The sequence below is a fragment of the Nicotiana tomentosiformis genome, chromosome 2 (assembly GCF_000390325.3).
Source record: "Nicotiana tomentosiformis chromosome 2, ASM39032v3, whole genome shotgun sequence".
In the NCBI taxonomy this organism is placed as follows: domain Eukaryota; kingdom Viridiplantae; phylum Streptophyta; class Magnoliopsida; order Solanales; family Solanaceae; genus Nicotiana; species Nicotiana tomentosiformis.
The window spans coordinates 29,649,905-29,668,087 of NC_090813.1; positions in this window are offsets into that span (position 1 = coordinate 29,649,905).

Here is an 18,183-nt window from a genome sequence, read left to right on the forward strand (position 1 = left end):
CTGGTTAAGTGTGGGAAGAATTACGGTCCGCAATTGCATTGTGCGGACCGCACAAAATTAGTTGCTGAAGCAAAAAGGTGCTCTACTACCGCACAAAAATCGTGCGGACCGCAGAACTGGAATGTGAAAAATGCCAAACTCTCTGAGGTTGGCCCGTCAGAAAAAGGGCCAATATGCGGTCACAACACCAAATATGCGGTCCTCAACAATTGCTTTACGGCCGCACACCAAATTCTGCAGACCGCAAAACAAAAGGGCAATGGAGCCCCCGGGTAACATAGTGCGGACCATAATTGGAATTTTGCGGCCTCACTCACTTCTCCTTCCCTTGGCATAAAGTCGAATAGTATAAATAGAGAGGCTAGGGCATTGTTCCCTTTTTCCCTCTCTGAGCACAAAACTTGCACCAATTTGAAATCCATTGCTAAATCATCTGCCCACACGTCTAGTAATCGTTGATCACTCATCTCTTGCACTCATTCATATTTGGTATGCTTTATAATATTATTAATTTCTTTTAATTTGCAGATATTTAGTAAACATTTAGACCATTTGTCTGATTGAATCTAATTGAACAACCATATAAGGTAAATCTATAGTGGGTAGACTGGAAAATGCTTTAGGGGGAATAGGTCAATAGATTTTCATGATTAGAAGTTGTTTCCATGTCAAAATTGTGAAAATATTACAAGCCCTAGGCGAAACGTACGGCTTGTTCGTCAATGTTTGAAATATGCGGCCGCACAAAAAATTGTGTGGTCCGCAGAAGTTGAGTCTAGGGTACTTTAGAAAGGGACGGTTCTGCGAACGCAGGAAAATTGTGCGGAACGCAGAAATCCCATTGTGGCCGCAGAACAGCCTTTTTCCTGAGATCATAGAATTGTCAACTTGGTGACTCACATGTACGGCCGCAAGACAATTTGTGCGGACAGCAGAAAATTAGTTGCGACCACAAAACAACCAATTCTCTGTTATCAGAGAGTTGGCATATTGGTGGTATTTGAATTGCGGACTGCAATCCAATTCTATGGCCGTAAAAGAGAATTATGTGGTTCGCAAATCCCATTCTGCAGCCGCAATGAAAAATATGCAGACCGGAAATCCCTACCTGCAAACATATTTCAATTTTGTTCCTCACTGTATCTTCTAGTGTGTCCTTACATTCATTGTATGTCTGAACTTGAATTACATGTAACAATCACCTTTGATTGGTACAGAAAATGGTTTGATCTAGAGGTAGAGGCAACACTTCAAAAGGAAGGGGTGACCCTTCTCGGGGATGAGGGAAGAGACCCTTGCCTAGTTCCCAACAGCATGAAATCTGGAAGAAAACAGCAGCCGGCAGAGGGAGAGGTGCAGACCTTTCCGGGACAAGTTCTTATGTCCCATCTAGGGAAGCATCAGAGGGCAACTCAGCCTCTGTACATGAGCAGCCGACTGTCCAGTCAAAGTCGCCAGAGAGGTATCAGCTCAGGGACGAGTCATCCACATCACACAGCCCTTCCGAGGATTCGGAGAGTGCCAGTGACCCTTCTACTACACCTGTCTCCCAGGCACCAGAGACATCAATTCAGGACATCCCCGATGATGGCAGAGGGGGAGATGATACATATGCCGGCCTTGAGCGGTCGAAAAAGAAAGAGGTGTGGGAGGACCGGTTTGTTAGTTTGGTTGCTTTCTCTAGCTTCCATGATTGGTGGCCAGTGAGGTCGCTCACTCTTGAGCGACAATTTCAGTTGAAAGATTTAGAAAAGTATAACCCTCCAGTTTTGAGGCAGTTTCAGGAACGCAAAGGGTGGATGTGGTTTACCCAGAGCGTTGTGGATGCGAAGGAGTGCCTTGTACGGGAATTCTATGCCAATGTGGCGCATATCAAGAAAGGGACAAAGGTAACTAAAGTGAGGAACCTCAAGGTGCAATTTGATCAGCACATATTGAACACTTACTTGGGGTTTGATGATGTCGAGCCCACATAGTACTTAGAGAAATGTGCACTTGTAGATGCAGCTCGTTCTTGGCTAGCAGAGATTTTAGCAGCTCCTGGTCCACCTTCACCATAGATCACAACAGGGGTTTCTATTCATAGGAGTACGCTGAGCTTTGAGGCAAAGGGGTGGAAAACTTCTGTATACAGCAGGCTAGACCCGTGCCAGAATGAGACATATCTTCCGACCCCTCGGGCAATTCTAGTTTCTTCCATCATGGACGGGTACCTTATCAATGTGGGTGTCGTGATATCAGCCAACATCTCTGTGGTTGCCCGGCAAGGTGACACATCCTACCCTTATCCCAACACCATTATAGAGTATCTCACATATGCAAGGGTGGAGCCGAGGGACTTTGATACAAAGGTGTGGGCGAAGAATCCTTTCTCATGGTACTCATTGATGGATGCACACAACCCTAACAGAAAGGGTCAGCCGTCTACCACCACAGGCCAGTCTGATAAGCCATCGGTGGTAGTTGCATAGGCAATTGATATTCCATCCACTTAGACCGAGCCTTCATCTAGTGTTGTAGCCATGACTCCACCACTATTCTCAGTTCCCACATCAGTTCGTGCCACAGGTTCCACCTCAGGTTTGAAGTCGGTACCCATGCCTACTACTTCACTTTATGCGCTATGAGTCTCCCAGACATTGGCGAGCCTCAACAACTGGATGCAGACAACCATTACAAAGTTGTCTGACTTATCCAGTACTGTTGCAGCACAGTCTTCTATTCTGGCACCTTAGATGCCCCCATCAGTGGAATAAACTCTGAAGAAGCTCTTAGAGAACCAAAACACAATCATGACTACATTGGTGCAGCATGGGTCAGTGATCGAAGAGCTTGGAAACGAAGTAAATAAGATGAGAAATTCCAGGCCTCCAAGAAGTGAGTGGACAAGCTCCGGAGACAGGTTACTAAGCTTGCTGCAGCCGGAGATATTCCAGTTGACATGATGATTGACCCACACTAACCAGGCCCAGATCCTACAACACCAACAGTACCGGTGGCACTAGCTTGCAAGTCTGAGGAGCCAGACTCCGCTGCCAACACTACCGAGGTAGTATGTCAGATGTTCACCAAGCCAGTCACTCCCAGAGTTGAGGATGATGATATCCAGCAGTAAGATACTGAGGGTGGTGACATTGTTGGGGACACAGAGATGTCCAAGGAGCCATATAGAGTCTTCTTCACTCTTTCCATTCCTTTATTCTTATTTTATTAAGCATTGGGGACAATGCTAATTTTTATTCGGGGGGGGGGGGGGAGTTTATTTGATCTTATTTGATGATTCTGAAATAATTGGTTTGTAATAACTTGACATTATTTTTCTTCTCTTTCCTTATTCTGTATATATTCTCTCTTCTTCTCTCATTATGTTTATATGTTCTCGTTCTCCCCCATTGTGTATATTCGTTAGGATTTTAATAGTTTTTTCTTTGTAGCTTCTTTATGTTTGTTTTCTTATTAGTTAGTTTTTAAGTGAGTAGCTTCTTTTTGAATTAGTAGTTTCTTCTTGATTTAGTAGATTCTTTTTATTTTTTAGTAGATAATAAGCCTTTGGTTTTCTTAATGCCATGGTTCTTTCCAAAGGTAGTTTTTGTGTGAACCGGGTTACTCTTCCCAACGATGGATTTCGTGACAACCTTCTTAAGGGATTGAGTTCATTTTTGTGTTTAGGTAATAATAGTAGTAGTAATAAATAAAAAGACCTAATTAAGTCATGCTCGAAGATTCAAACATGCTTCACTTGGTACCAACAAACTTAACTACGTGCTTATGGTTAGAAACAAGGTTTTTGAAAGAAATATCTCTAGTTAGTGACTTTGTGAATATTTGTTGACTTAGGTAACCATCGAGTGGTTCAATCGAACTATAGTGATTTTCAATCTTGAATGTGGTCGTTGTGGGGACTCGACTCTTTCATGTTTAACAATCCAGTTGCGTGAGGGGTGAGATGCTTTGTTGCTAGTCTAAGTACCCGTGTGAAAGGTCTAGAACTTACCCCGAATGTGTTTCAAGGCAAAATCCTAAGTTTTGCTTGGCTTGAGAAGTGATTATAGGCTTCCCTTGGCCCGTTTGAGTCTATTGCCTACCAATGATGTCATCCCTAGTCAATCTCTTCGAGCCTTTAGCTTTTCTCATTTGAAAACCATGTTACAAGCCTTTATCCGTTCTATTCTGACCCTCTCTTCGCTACCGAGATTTCCTTAACACTCATGTGAAACAAATGGCTAACAACGTAAGTTTGGGGGAGAGACTAGGAAGTTGAAAAAGGGTATCAAGGCACAAAAAGAGAAAAATAAATGATGAGAAGAAAAGGCAAAGAAAAGAAAAGAAAAGAAAAAAAAATTGCAAAAAAATGGATAAGTAGAAGAGTTCAAGGGATTCAAAGAAAGGTAATGAGCCCAAACATGGATAAATATGAGTGTAATGATCAAGAAAAAGTGATGTTAAGTCTCTCTAGTCTCCCAAGGAAAAGAAAATCCCTTAAAGAATTAGCAAGGTGTGAGCCGAGAATTAAAAGATGGAGTGCTTAAGGAAAGGTGTAACCACTCAACCATATTGTATCCAACCCTAACCCAAAATCCTTCATTACATCCCAAAAGAAGTCCTACCTGATTTCAAGATGAGTAAGCTTACATTAGTGGCGATCTACCTGAGGGGCAAGCCTATGGTACTTGAAGTCGTACTTGCGACATTCTCTTGAGAGAGATGAGTGAACCTTTCATAAATCTTTGGACTGAGTGCTAAAATTCTTAAGTGAGCTAGGCAAACGGAGAGTAGAGGAGGAGGAGTTTGGGATCCACAATGACCTACTTGAGAGAGCGAGCTTCCTTGATGAGTAAAGTCAACTCTTGATGCTCAAGTGTCACACTAGAACTATATGTGCATAAATGTTTAACTTGTCGCCTTGTTGATAATACATAAGTTGTGTGGGTAATTGTTGGTCCCAACTGATGTGTAAAAGGATCACCTTTGACTGGTTGAAATGACCCTTAACTTGTGGAGGTGGGAACTATTTTGTTTGTTTGAGGACAAGCAAATACTTAATCTTGGGGGAGTTGATAAGTGGGAATTTTGACTACTTATTAGCGCCTTTTAGCTTTTGTTGTACTCTAAAAGCATTGAATTGTGTTCCTGAAACTAACGAAATGTGCAAAATTACAGGAATATTGGAAGTTGGACTCCCGAGATGAAATCAGTCTCAAAGAGGAGTAGTCCGAGCACAAGGCAACAAAAGGGCACAGAAGCATAGAAAGTGCGGTCCGCATAAGAAATTCTGCAGCCGCCGAGACCATACTTCAAAACCAGAAAAGAGGTTGACCGGTGCGCAAGGGAAATGGAAGGAGATCGTGCACAAAGTCCTATAGGCATACCTTACTACTTCAAAATCTAGCACTGGGGCCACCCGATTTTCATTGGTCTACGGAGCAGAAGCCTTAATACCAGTCGAGGTAGGAGAACCAAGCCTCATGTTCTGTTATGCGACAGAAGAGTCAAACATCGAGGCTATGACCACAAGTCTGAAACTGTTGGATGAAAGGTGTGAGACCGCCCTAATCCGATTGGCCGCCCAAAAAAAATGAATAGAAAGGTATTACAACCGAAGAGCTAACCTCCGACACTTTCAAGTCCGGGACTTTGTGTTGAGGAAAGTAACCTTACACAATAGGAACCCGAACAAAGGGAAGCTGGGACCGAACTAAGATGGACCATATCGAGTTGTTGAAATAACCGGCAAAGGCTCGTACAAACTTGAAGCGGGAAACAACGTATAACTACCAAACAACTAGAACGTGAAACACTTAAAGTGGTACTACTACTAAGGTATGAACACAATTACACTTTAATCATGTTATAAATTGGACTAACATTTGCAAGTAAACGGCCAAGGATGGATATGACTATTAGGTCTGAAAGCACACGTTGTACTCTTTTTTCCTTGAATCGGTTTAGTGACAAAATGGGTTTTTCAGCAAGGTTTTTACCGAGGCAACAGTAAAACCTGCCAACTTAGATTCGAAGACCGATTTCGAACCGGAGTCAGCAATCGTTCACTTCGAATCAACAGTATCCGAGCCCTCACGAGTTCAACCTCGAATATTGGGGGCTATTAACCTCAGATTAAGGTCTTTAGCAAAGAAACTTTGTGTACTAAAAGCTAAGGCTTGATGGTTAGGATTCATTGTAAGGGCTAAACGGTCGTATGAACCGTGCCCACATGGCACAAGTTTTTATGAGCTTTCGATCGTGCTTGCATACTAAGAAATGAAGGAAATTTCTACTTTGCTATTACGCATTTTTTATTCTTTGATCCCGGATCCTAGAGCCCATGGGCTACCCCTACTCGGGGACTATCGACCCCACGGGCTACCCCTACTCGGGGACTGTCACCCGAAGAAAATTCGGATGATCCGGGCTACCGAATCCTAGAAGCACCAAACTTATTAGGCGGTGCCTAAAAATAAAATTCTACGGCCACCCTAAAATCGGATCAGAGACGTCCGAAACTCATAATAAGAAAATAAGGCCTTTACAAAAACTTGAAACCTACAAAAAGGTTACCGCTGGCGAAAACATCGTCTAAAATACTTAAGCATCTTGGGAGCGTACATCGAGGATCCAAAGCCAGGAGAAAATTAAGTTTCATCAAAGTCGGGCTTCGTTCGAACTTCTAACAAATGAATTCCCCGGAACTACATCTGATTTTATGCTAAGGCACCAAAGACAATACACTAATAAAAGATGCTGGAAAAGTAAAGACACGATATTGCCAGAAAGGAAAAAATTCATATATATATTCAAAATTATATTTACAAAGTCTCAATAAACGGCCTTAAAATGAACAAAAATATATATAAGGAAAAACAAAAATTGAAAAAGCACTAAGGTATATACGCTTGGTCTTCACCGAGGCCCGACTCGTCGTTAGATCCGCCGGAGCCCTCAAATCCCTCGGAACCCTCGGAGCCTTCGGCACCCTCAGGCTCTAAGAGCTCCTTTGCCTCGGCCTTGAGCTTCTTAGGTTCCTTGATCTCGGCCGATAGGTCGAAGCCTCGGGCGTGGATCTTTTCAAGGGTCTCTCTTTGGGACAGCCGCTTCATGTATTCAGCCTTTGTCTTTAGGAGGGTCTCAGTTGCCTCCACATCGGCCTTGTACTAGGCCACTATTTACTCGGCGTCAGCAAAGGTTGTGTCCCATTTGGACCTCAGTACCGCATGTTCTCTTCTGAGGGTGTCCGGGGAACTCAAGGACTTTCTCTTTTTTTTTCTTCTTCTCCTTCACGACAGCCGCAGGCTGTCCCGAGACGTAGGGCTTAGAAGGCAAAGATGAATCCTCGTCCTCATCAAGCGGCCTAAGTTCAGTGGTCTTAGGCAGACCTATAAGAAAAAAGGAAATGTTAGCATTATATAAGTTAAAGGCGTGATGGTAAGAATTTCAGGAAATAACCTCACCATCAGAACCAACCTCCCATTTGCCCTTTGAAATCTTGCGCCATGCACGCTCGGAGTAAGGCATCTGCTTGCAAATCCCCTCGATCTACTCCTTGACTCAGGGTATTGCATCTGGAACTTGGGCAACGGTTGCACGACCACAAACACAGGTGATGAGAAAAAGAAATGAAAGGGAAGGAATACCCAAGAAAGACAATACTTACGGGATGCGTTCCACTCCACGAGAAATGGTAGAAACTGGGGGGGGGGGATCAGGTCTTCGGTTTTCACCCGAATAAACCACCCCTGCCAACCTTGGTCTTGATCCTTGTCAATGCTTGAGAAAGGATCCTTTCTTGCTCGGTGTACGATCTTGATCAGTCCCTCTCAAAAGATTCAAGGATTGTACAAGTGGAGTAGGTGGTCGAGAGTGAACCGGGTAGATTCAATGGTGTTGTTTACGAAGCGGCGCAAGAGGATTACAATCCTCCACAAGGATGGGTGGATTTTCCTAAGGCACACCTCGTACCACTTGCAGAAAGCAAGAACTACGGGATCCACAGGGGCGAACGTAAAGCGGTAAGTGTAAACACTCAGATACCTCTTTACGTGAGTAGTTATATTGTCATTGGGCCCAAGGACTACCACGTCCTTGCCCTTCCACTTACAGTCCGCTCGGACTATGGGTAGGGTTTCTTCGGTGACAGAGTATATGTATCTCGATGCTCCCTCACTCATGTCTTATTGGCTAAAGGCCTTCTCGAACTTGAATTCATCCTCGATAGAGCAGCCCCTGGGTATGAAGCTTTTCTTGGGGGGATCAGGAGCTACCTCAGGAGCAGCCACCTCGGCATCTGCGGCCGGGTGGGAAGATGAAGGGGAAGCCTACTGAGGAACTGACTTAAAAGTTTTAGCCATCTAGATCTGGGAAAATATGAAGATTTAAAGGGAAGTATGAAAATTTGAAGAAAAAATATGAAGGTCTGAAGAAAAAAGTATAAAGGTTTGAAGGTAGGATGAAGATATGAAGATCTGGGTTGGAAATCCAAGAACAAATATGAAGCTTTGAAGATCATAGATGAAGATATAAAGGTCCAAGAAGTAGGGTATGAGGATTTGAAAAAGTTAAAAGTCGTTAGAAAATTTGAAAGTAAAGGCTAGTATTGGAAAGTGTAAGAAATGCAAAAGATCGAAGCTTTTATAAGGGAAAAACAGTCAATTCGCAACGTTTCACATTCGAACGCAGCTAGCCAGTGACTGACACATGTCCGAAGTCAGAATGACGCAACTGACGAGACGTTTCAGCTTATCTGTCACCTCGGTTGTAATGTACGAAGGAAGGAACCGGGGTTCATCTATCGTTTCCCATCATTTGGGAAAACCTACTCTCTGAAAAACGAGGGGACTATCTATATACGGGTGAAAATCGGGGATAAAGAACACCCCGATCTCCTGGTGAATCAAACGAAGTAAGAGCCTGAATATATAAGATCGAAATCGTAGTTAGGAACTCTTTGTATAGAGGACCGTGAAAGGTAAACAGAGTGCTCGCCATCGGACCTGGTAAAACGATGCACCCTGGACTTGGAACGAGTCCTGAGACTTCGGAAAACACAATGAACGGTTATAGGAGACAGATATAGGGTCGTGATATCTGCAACGACCGAATATCGCATCGCGAATCTCGCTCGATGATGGTTAAGGATCAGTAATTAACGAGAGTGGAAGATGTTTACCTTTTTTAAAACTTGTACTAGGTATGAAATTCTCTTACTATATAAAAGGGGAGCTTTTTCTTTGATAAGACATATGATAACATGCAAACCAAGGCAATGCAAATTCATTTTTCCGCTTCATAGCTATTAAAAAGTTCGTGCTTTATTATTGTTCTTCAATCACAATTAGCTTCGAACCAAGGGTCCGATCGAGGGCAAACTCACTGTTTAACCTAAGTTCAAGCGAGGCTGTAACACTACAATTTGTTTGATTATTCATTTTGTCTTTAACTCGTTTATCTAACATTCTTGATTATTTGTATTGAATCACGTATCCTTAAAACCGCGTACAAATTTAATTGTTATCCATTTTAAGAGTAAACACCCACAAAGCAAGAGCATGATTTTACGCCTATTGAAAGGGTTTGTTGTCCTAAATGATGCAATTATTTCTCAAATATACCATACTTTTTATGGACATGACACAAAAGGTCTAATCGTGCTTATTGGTTGGCTACCAGCAGCTGTTTCCAGTGTTTTTTCTTCGAACAATTCGAATCATGAAAGTCATTCAACAAGCAAATGAAATCAAAATATTCTACAAATTCCTCTTTATCTCGCTCTCGAACTTGATGGTTTACTCATGATCATAATTATTGTACAAAATAGAGTAACATTTAACAAAGCTGAGTATGAAGCTCGTTCTTTAGTTCTACTCATTTTATTATTTGCCCCTCTAATCTTACTTTTTAGAGAAGAATTCAATCTATGGAAGATCGAGAACCAAATTCTGATCGCCGTTTGTATTCCGAGTTCACTTTATATTGCATTGATGCTCATGAGATTCTGTTTTGGAGCTCAATGGACATTAATTTTCGCGATCATTTTAGAATTGTTGGGCTCAAGTACTACTCAACTTTGTATAACTTAGGAGCTGGTGCTAGCCCTCTTGGAGCTTATACTTATATATTAAGAGCCCGTTTGGCCATGAAATATTTTTTAAAAGTTTCTCTTTTTTCGAAATCATTGTTTGGTCATAAAATTTTTAATTTTTACTTGAAGATGAATTTTGAAATTTTTTGAAAACTTGAAAAACTCCAAAAAGTTATTTTTCAAAATTTTCACTCAGATCACTCACAAAAATTCAACAACAACCTAATGGAAGAAGTGTTTAAAAGCATTTCTTTGTCTTACATAGTTTGAATATTTTAGAGGATATTTTGGAGGGAAACTGGAATTTGACTATATTATTAATAGTCAAGATTGGATATTTGGGTCGATTAAGTAGCCCAAAATTAATATTCTGATCACCTATTATTATTTTTAATTAATAAAAAAATATTTTAATAGTTTTTTAAAAAAATTCAAAATATGTGACTATTGATTTTAAAAGGTGCCTGTTTATGAAGAGATGAGTATGTTATTTTCAACATACTCCTAGGCATATTATAAATACCTATATAATCTCCAAAACGAAATATACCTTCAAATTTTCATCTCTTTTTCTTCTACTCATTTTCTACAACTCACAAATATTCTGTTCTTGTGAAAATTTCGATTTAAATGGTAAAACTCGAATTTCAAAGGTTTTGTAATATCCTGGAGAAATTCTACTATTATTCCTGTAGCAACAAAGTGGAAAGCTTAGATTTCTTAAGGACAGTGATTATACTATCAAAGTCAAATTATTTCATCCCATTATTTTTATAACAAATGTCAAAGTGGCTGGCAATCTTTTGTAACAAAGAGGCCTTAAAACAAATGGCATCAGAAGGATTACAAGAAAGACATGGGAGGACTTGACATGCATTGGAGTTGCTACCACAGTGTCACGATCCAATTTTCTTACAGGCCGTGACGGCGCCCAGCTCCGCCGCTAGGCAAGCCAAACGTGAACTAACCCTATATCTATTCTTTTATCATTTTTGAAATAGTTTGTTTTTAATTATTACAAATAAAAAGATGAGAAATTTAATAAAATAAAACATAACAGATTGTAAGATCAGGTGTAGTGAAATATATACTCAAAAATCATTAAGTGTCTACTATCAAAATTTACATGACATAGTGTCACAAGTGTATGAGCTACTAGTAGAATACACAAAATACTAAACTACTGTCTGAAGTAAAGTAGACAGAAAGTAAATACAAAAGAAAGACTTCGGTTGCTGCAGATTGGGCTCGGAAGGCAGCTCACTGCTAAGTCTCGACGTATCAGGAGTGCGCGCCGTGATGAAGTCCAGAAGTAACTGCCTCAGATCCTGCACGATTAGTGCAGAAGTATAGCGTGAGTACATAAACAACAAGTACCCAGTAAGTATCTAGTCTAACCTCGAAGAAGTAGTGACGAGGGGTCGACTTCGACACTTAATATGGGCTAACAATAACATACCAAAATTCTAAATAAGCATGACTTATGTAAAAAAACCATAAATCTCCATAACAAGCGGTAAATAAATATTATTTTCACTAATAATAAATCCCAATTCAATTTTCATCATTGATTAATTGTAACCTCTCACGCCAATAAAATCATAACAAGAAGATTAGGCTCCAAATATTATTACGCACGATTTATGTTGTGGTCGTACGACCCGATCCAAAAATATATGTATATATTATGTGCACTACCGAGGGTTGAGCGACACGATCCATAGATGCATCTATTAACATGAATGGCCCGCTCCCATTAACATAGAAAAAATTTACCTCGCTCGCAGAAATACTTGCAACACGAGTTAACATAGATTTCTCAAAGTTATTACAAAATTCTTCCATTCTTCCCCACATATAAGAAATTTAAATGGGAGACTTTAAATCTTAAAATCCTTAATCTCAGCTCTAGTTAAGACAATTAATATGCATGACCAACATAATAGAGCAAACAAAGCATGGTATAAGCCTAAGACTACCCGGACGCCACATAGAATATAGCTACGCACAGACTCTTGCCACCTAGTGCGTACGTAGCTCCTCACACATATAATTCACAACAAAAATACACCTAAGGGAATGAGTTCCATCTTACAAAGTTAGATAAGAGACTAACCTCGTCTCAAAGCTCGCCTTCCGATCTCAAATTCGCTCTAAAGCCTCAACTCGGTGCCGAAAATCCGAAACTAGTCAAATGTTGTATAAATAAATCAATAAATGTTCCAAAGTTCATAATTTAACTATTAGAGTAATTACCCAACCCAAATTGGAAGATTTCTAAAATTCACCCCCCAAGCCCACGTGCTCGGATTCCGAAAATTTTCGAAGAAAATCATTACCCATATAACCATTTTTGTGGGTAAATACCATGTTTATCAACACCTAGGATTATTCATCTAAACCCATTATTTTCACAAATTTACATGTTAAAACCTACCCATAATCTATGTATTTAACTCATATTGGATAGAAATCACTTACCTCAAAGTGCTAGGTGAAAACCCCTCTCCAAAAGCTCTAAAATCGCCCAATGAATGATAGAAAATGAGTCAAAATGTTTTAACTCCCGACTTAAATGAACCTCACTGCCTCCAAGACTTTCGCACCTGCGGTCATTGGGCCGCATCTGCGGCATCCCTTCTGCGGAGAAAATTCCTCTTCTTTTGAATTCCCCAGGCCCAACACCGGCCGCTTCTACAGACAGGATCCCGCTTCTGCGGATTGACATGCGCACCTGCGGCCCCATCGCACCTACGGGCTATTCCTCAAAGAAGCGAGGCCGCTTCTGCATGTGGTTCTCAGCTTCTGCAACCACTAGCCAAATTCCCCAAAGCCGATTCTACGGCCATAAGCTCGTATCGCACCTACGGCCATAAGCTCTCAAGTGGGGGCATACCAGATCTGGTGCACCAGCAGCCCTTTTCAGTCCTAATTTGATCGGTGCATCATCCGGATTGCACCCGAGGCCTCGTCCAATGTACCAACAATTTTGTAAACATAAAACAGACTCGCTCGCACTCTCAGAACACATATAACAACATTAAAACTAAGAATCATATGCCAAAATCAATAGAATCAACTTATGAACTTCAAGTTCTTCCAACTTACTCCGAACGCACCGAATCATACTTAAACTTCTCTGAATGACTCCAAATTTTGCGTGCAAGTCTTAAATCACCATACAGAACTACTCCTAGGCTCATAATACCAAACATACCTCGATAACACCAAAACCTACTCTAAACCAAATTTAAAGAATTTTAAAACCTTCAAGGTGCCAACTATCAATATTAAGCGTTGAAATGCTCCCGGGTTATCCAAAACCCGATCAGAACATATGCCCAAGTCCAAAATTATTATACAAACCTATTGGGACCGTCAAATACCGGTTCCGAGGTCGTTTACTCAAAACATTGACCAAAGTCAAACTTAGCCCTTTTAGTCAATCTTAAGAAACCGAGTGTTCCGATTTTAACCCGAACCCTTCCAAATCCCAAACTAACCATCCCCGCAAGTCATAAAATAATAAAGGCACATACGGGAGTCGTATTTAGTTAAACAGGGACCTAAAAAGCGAAAGTACCGGTCGGGTCGTTACATTCTCCAACCTCTTGAACAAACGTTCGCCCTCAAACGGGTCTAGAATCATGCCTGGAGTGCTGAACAAGTGTGGATATCTGCTCTGCATGTCCTCCTCGGCCTCCCAAGATGCCTCCTCGACTGGTTGACCCCTCCACAGAACCTTTACTGCAAAAATATTCTTGGACCTCAACTGGCGAACCTGTCTGTCAACAATGGAAACTGGATATTCCTCATAACCCAGGCTCTCATCTAACTGAACCGTGATGTAGTCCAACACATGAGACATGTCGGCATGATACCTCCGGAGCATAGACACGTGGAAAATCGGATGAACTCGCAATAGACTGGGAGGCAAAGCAAGCTCATAAGCAACCTCCCCAACTCGTCTCCACACCTCGAACGGACCTATAAACCTTGGGCTCAACTTGCCCTTCTTTTCGAACATCATGATCCCAATCATCGGCGAGACCTTCAAGAGAACATTCTCGCCCACCATAAAAGATAAATCACGTGCCTTCTAATTCGCGTAACTCTTCTTACTGGACTATACTGTACGAAGTCGCTCCTGAATCAACTTTACCTTTTCCAAGGCATCCTTCACCAAATCAGTACCATATAACTTAGCCTCACCGGGCTCAAACCATCCGATGGGAGAACGACATCGCTGACAATATAAAGCCTCAAATAGAGTTATCTCAATGCTGGACTGATAACTATTTTTGTAACCAAACTTGGCCAAAGGCAAAAAATGATCTCACTGCCCTTCGAAGTCAATCACACATGCTCTAGGCATATCCTTTAAGATTTGAACTGTCCGCTCCGAATGCCCGTCGGTCTGCGGATGAAAGGTTGTGCTGAGCTTTAGCCTGGTCCCCAACTCACTCTGTACTGCTATCCAAAAATGTAAAGTAAACCGAGGGCCTTTGTCTGATATGATGGATACAGGCAGACCATGCAACCGAACAATCTCCTGAATATAAATCTGGTCCAACTTCTCTGAAGAATACGTGGTCACAACCGGAATGAAGTGTGACGACTTGGTCAACCTATCGTCAATGACCCAAACTACATCAAACTTCTGCAACGTCTGCCGCAACCCAACTATGAAGTCCATAGTAATGCTCTCCCATTTCCACTCAGGTATAGTCATCTGTTGGAGTAGGCCACCTGGCCTCTTATGCTCATACTTAACTTGCTGGCAATTAAGGCACCTCGCTACATACTCAACTATGTCCTTCTTCATCCGCCGCCACCAATAATGTTATCTCAGGTCGCGATACATCTTCATAGAACCTGGATGAATAGAATAGTGAGAATTGTGTGCCTCCTCTAGTATCTTGTCCCTCAAGGCATCAACATTGGGATCACATAGGCGACCCTGGAGTCAAAAACCACCATCATCACCGAGAGTAGACTCCTTGGCGCCACTCTGTAGTATCGTCTATTTGAGAACCAACAAGTGCGGATCATCAAACTGGCGAGCCTTGATCTGCTCGAATAGAAAAGACTGAGCAACGGCGCATGCAAGAACTCGGCCGAGCTGTGAAATATCCAATCTCACAAGTCTATTAGCCAAGGACTGAATGTCCGAAGCTAATGGCCTCTCCACTGCTAAAATGAAGGCCAAACTACCCATACTCTCCACCTTTCTGCTCAAACCATCCGCAACTACATTCCCCTTGCCTGGATGATAAAGGATGGTGATATCATAGTCTTTTAGTAACTCATGCCACCTGCGTCACCTCAAATTAAGATCCCTCTGCTTGAACAAGTGCTGCAAGCTACGATGATTGGTGTAAACCTCACAGGACACCCCATAAAGATAATGCCTCCAGATCTTAAGAGCATGAACAGTCGCGACCAACTCCAAATCATGTGCAGGATAATTCTTCTCATGGGGCTTCAGCAGACGCAAAGCATATGCAATAACGCGCCTTTCCTACATCAATACACAACCCAACCCAACGCGTGAAGCATCGCAGTACATAGTGTACGCCCCTGAACCAGAAGGCAACACTAACACTGGTGCTGAAGTCAATGCGATCTTGAGCTTCTGAAAGCTCTCCTCGCAATCATCAGACCATCGGAACAGAGCACCCTTCTGGGTCAATCGAGTCAAAGGTGATGTAATAGATGAGAAACCCTCCACAAACCGGCGATAATAACCCATTAACCCCAAGAAGCTCCTGATCTCGGTCGATATGGTGGGACGAGGTCAACTCTGAACTGCCTCGATATTCTTGGGATCAACCTTAATACCCTCGCTTGATACAACATGTCCCAAGAATTCCACATAATCTAACCATAATTCGCACTAGGAGAACTTAGTATATAGCTTCTGTTCCTGCAAGGTCTGAAGCACCACTCTCAAATGTTGCTCGTGCTCCTCCATGCTACATGAGTAGATCAAAATATCACAAATGAAGACAATGATAAACAAATCGATATATGGCCTGAACACCCGGTTCATCAAATCTATAAATGTTGCCCGGGCATTAATGAAACCGAAGGGCATCACTAGAAACTCATAATTTCCATATCTAGTCCAGAAAGCCTTCTTCGGAACATCTGAATCATGAATCTTCAACTGATGGTACCTCGATCTCAAGTCAATCTTGGAAAACACCCTAGACTCAAATATATCATCAAACGCGGTAACGGGTACTTGTTCTTAATGGTAACTTTGTTTAACTGGCGGTAAGAAATGCATATACGCATAGTCACATCTTTCTTCTTCACAAATAACACTGGTGCACCCCAAGGCGACACATTCGGTCTGACGAACCCCTTTGCTAGCAACTCCACAAGTTGTTCCTTTAATTCCTTTAACTCTTTCGAAGCCATGCGGTACGGTGGAATAGAAATAGGTTGGGTACCTGGAGCCAAATCAATACAGAAATCAATATCACGATCTAGTGGCATGCCTGAAAGATCAGAAGGAAACACATCGGATAACTCCTGGACCACGGGTACTGAATCAATCGCTGGAGTCTCTGCAGTAGTATCTCGAACATAGCTAGATAAGCCAAACACCCCTTCTCGACCATGTGTCGAGCCTTCAAAAAGGAGATAACCCAACTAGATGTACTAACAGGCGAACCCCTCCACTCAAATCTGGGAAACTCTGGCATCGCCAAGGTAACAGTCTTGGCATGGCAATCAAGGATGGCGTGATATGGAGATAACCAATACATGCCCAGGATGACCTCAAACTCGGTCATATCGAGCGATAGAAGATCCGCTCGGGTCTCATAACCACAGAAAGTGGCAATGTAGGACTGATAAATTGGATCCACAACAATAGAATAGCCTATTAGTGTGGACACATAAACAGTAGTACACAAGGACTCACGAGTAACACCCAGCAAACAGAGATGAAACATACAAATATATAGACCCTAGATCAACTAGTACCGAAGTATCCCAATTGTAGATAGAAATAATACCTTTGATCACGTCATCTAAGGACATTGCATCTGGTCTGGCCGAAAAAGCATAGAATCTAGCTGGAGCGCCACCTGACTAGCCTCCTCATGTCTCACCTCCACCTCTAGGACAGCCCCTACCCACCTTCCCTCCAACTCTAGGTGGCTGGATGGCTAGTGGAGCAGTTGGTGCTGTAATCATAGATTGATATCCCTGCTGCACTGCATTGCCCCGAAGTTTGGGGAAAAACCTCTTCATGTGGCTAGGATCCCCACACTCATAACAACCTCTCGGAATGGCGGACTACTGAACGGAAGTTTGACCCTGATTGCCTGAATACCCACTGGAGGAACCCTGAATAGCTATTGGCCAGTAGGATCTCTCTAGCATGGCACTGAAACATGGCCACACCGGGGCAACCCAAGGAGGCGACGGTGCTAGATATGTGGGCCTGCTAGACTGACCCCTCACGAACTGACCTCTGCCCCGAGCTGGGGCACTACTGAACTCTCCAGAATATCAAAACCGCTTATTCCTCGTAGCGTGCTCCCGACCATGCTGACGTGCACCCTCTATCCTGCGAGATATCTCTACAACTAGCTTGTAAGAAGTCCCCATCTCAACTTATTAAGCCATAGTGGCCTGGCTAGCAGAGTGCAAACTTACAACAAACCTCCGCACTCTCTCTGCATCGGTTAGAAGTATCATAAAAGCATGGTGAGATAACTCAAAGAATCTTGCCTCATAGTCGGTCACCGACATTTGGCCCTGCTGGAGCTACTCGAACTAAAATCACAACTCTTCCCTATGGGAGGGTGGAATATATCTATCCAAGAAGAGGTGTGTGAATTGGTCCCAAGTCATGGGAGAAGAACCTGCTGGTCTGCCGAGAATATATGACTGCTACCACCTACGGGCCCTGCCCTCCAGCTAGAAAGTAGTACAATCCATCCCATGGGACTCCAATATCCTCATATTGTGCAGTTTGTCCCTGCACCGATTAATAAAGTCCTGGGGGTCCTCGTGTCGCTCACCTCCAAAGACAGGAGGTTGTAGCCTGGTCCATCTGTCCAATAGCCTATGCGAATCACCGGCCACAT